This window comes from Bactrocera latifrons, unplaced genomic scaffold (genome assembly GCF_001853355.1).
Source record: "Bactrocera latifrons isolate USDA-ARS-PBARC rearing strain unplaced genomic scaffold, ASM185335v1 scaffold_33, whole genome shotgun sequence".
NCBI classification, from domain to species: domain Eukaryota; kingdom Metazoa; phylum Arthropoda; class Insecta; order Diptera; family Tephritidae; genus Bactrocera; species Bactrocera latifrons.
In genome coordinates, this window is record NW_017536963.1 from 1379882 (window position 1) to 1382599 (window position 2718).

The 2718-nt window shown below is 46.6% G+C and overlaps 1 protein-coding gene across 1 annotated transcript in view; it reads right to left on the minus strand.

Annotated features, from left to right (window-relative positions):
- The window catches only part of LOC108971207 (myocyte-specific enhancer factor 2), a gene marked incomplete in the record, with an annotated part of 66503 nt that extends 65967 nt beyond the window's left edge, over positions 1–536 (minus strand). Inside the window, 1 exon segment of the mRNA XM_018937098.1 lies at positions 267–536.
- Between the last annotated feature and the right edge of the window lie 2182 nt (positions 537–2718).

Consider the following 2718-nt stretch of genomic DNA (forward strand, 5'->3'; position numbering starts at 1 on the left):
AATTAATAGCACATTTTCACTGATTTGTTAAAAATGAACTCGAAGTTGAATTCAGAAGTAACGGGAAAATATACACAGACGATGTGAGTACTGAACTACAATTAGTTCATGGCATGTTAGATTCTTAAAAAAAATTTAAGCGCAATAATATCATCAGAAAATGTATGGCTTTATTTCATCGCACATCACTGTATATATAATTTAGCGGATATATTTTTAATCAATTTATTTATATATTTGCTCGAAAGAATATTTCTTACACGCACCGCGCTATAGAATTAGTGAAACGCGAACGCGCGTCATCGTCAGCTCGACGTTAAGAAAACAATTGCTGGTTGGTTAGAGCAGTGCGTTGCTTTGTACCGAACACTAAAAACGCGGAGCCTGTATATGTGCCCACCACACTGTGCTAAGCTGACCTGTTCGACGATCCGCTGCGAGTCACTGCGTCTAACGGTCACCGTGCGTAACGTTTTTCGAATGTTGCATCTACAGCGCAAAAATTTGCCTTTACCCGTCAAGAAGCCGTGGCGGCCGGAAAGAAAAAGGCGAGCACAGCCAGCAAAAAAGACGAGCTACCAAGCGAATGTGTGAGCGAGCGCCGAACCGAGCCAAACGCGTCGCAGCTGGCGCACAGCAGAGCGAGGTGGAGCAGCGCATAGTGACAGAGCGCAGCGCGCGCAGAGAGCAAACGAAACAGATTCCAATGATACATGTGTGTGTATGTGTGGCAAACAGCTGTGTTTGTGTTTGCATGCTAGTATGCGTGCAGCATGTACAGTTAGAATTTCGCCTGTGCGGGAGAGTGGGACGCGCGATTAGCAAGCGGCAAAGTATGACGGAAGTGCCTATCTGCGAGTCGACATGACTGTATGCGTGCAGCATTTATGGTTGCGCGCCGAGTGTGTGTGTACATGTGAGTCAGCTGAGAGCGTACATCGCTGTGTGTTGTGTGACTAACGCAAGCGACGCGTTCAAGTTTCACCGCCACCGCTTGACATCTTCTGCTTTTTCTCGCTTTTGCTGAGCGCCTTATCAGCGCATTTGTTGCTACACATTATCTGCTTGATACTAAGGCGCGCGCACACACAAGCAAGCGCGCCCAGTTCACCTATACAGTGGGAAGTACGAGAAAATTGTAACGTAGGCGTTTTACGTTGTGTCACCACTGGCGCACTGGTATTTGTAAGTAACTGTGCATACTGAGGCGCGCGCGTGTGTGTGTAAGTGGAGCGCATGCGTCGTTATTGCTGGCCTTTGCGCTCAGAATGAAAGCAAGAGTAAAACCACAGCAAATCATATGTTTTCTAAACAGTGCAGGACAAAACCTACACAGCACAGCAGCAGCAATGAGTACAGCACACCTTTGCAGTTAAGGGGTTGATGCTCCAATACAAGTGTACGCGGCGAAAGAAATATTGTATAAATCACGGCGCAGTTATGGCCGTAAGCGCTCAGCAGCGACGCGTCTACCGCGCGCATTTGAGTATGCAGTTGACCGCTTGCTCCGCGCAGCGCCCACATAATGACACCGCAGCCAGGAGTACATAAACAACTAGATGTATGTAAGCGCGTTCAACTGCCGGTAGCACATCAAGACTTTATTTGTTGTTGTTGGTACCTTAATTTTGTGCGGACTTTCTTGCTCGCTAGCGCTGTGTGGATACACTTGGCGGCAGCAACAGTTACTTTCGTTTGTCACCGCTTACGCTCCAAGGGCAAGGCATGCCCACGAGCTGCTGCCTTTAGAGCCGCCAGGCATTTGCGCTTACAGCTCTTCTGTATTAAACGCTGGCAATAAAATCGGCAAATCACAAGCCACAAAGCTTCGCACAGCAGCATTTGCAAGCACAGTCGGTGCTGGCGTCTAAAAACAGCCGAGCGTTTGGGTCGTTATGTTGGCGTTTGCTACTATTAGCCACTTTGCCGGTGTTGTTTAAAGATTGTTACTGTTATTCATTGTTTTGTTGTTTTCTTTGGGTGCTTGTTGTTGCTGTTTGTCGTTACTTTTTACTCGCCTCTAAATTTAGACACTATAACTGCATTTCCTCAGCTATTAAAAGCGAAATCGAATATCCTGCAAAACGCTACTATGTGCGCTCCACTCGTTCGTAAAAACAACAACAACAATATCTTTGCTCTCTTGCAACACTTAACAATTACGCCCACGGCGTTTTATTATCACCCACCCAGCGCGGTAGGTCGCCTCGTACTCCCTTTATCTCTCTCGTTTATGTGAAATTCCGTTACACGCTCTCTGCAATAAAGTGAGCGCGCACTCTCGTTTTCCTTTTTAAGCTGCACACAGCTTGTCCTTGTGCGCTCAGCTGTCTTTCCTCCCCCCACAAATGCCGGCTAACACAACGCCATACATGTCCTACTCCACAAGTGTTTGTTGTTGTCCATGTGTTCGGCTTCTGCGTGCGTAAGCCATTTTCTTCCACCACCTCTATTCTTGTTTATAATTCAATGTCATTGCGTGCTGCTAACCGACCGTATTGTTCCGCCTTTACCACTTCGCCGCCGACTCACAGAGCTTCCGTTGCCGTTTATTCGATTTCCTGTTTCTTTTTCTTATGGTCCTCGCATATCAGCTGGTTTCGCCTGTTTGTTCGTTTCAATATCGGTTTTTCCTGTTTATCCTCCACCCTCGTACCATTGTCAATACATACATACATATGTACGTACAGCATAATTTTCTCTCCAGTCTATCATTTA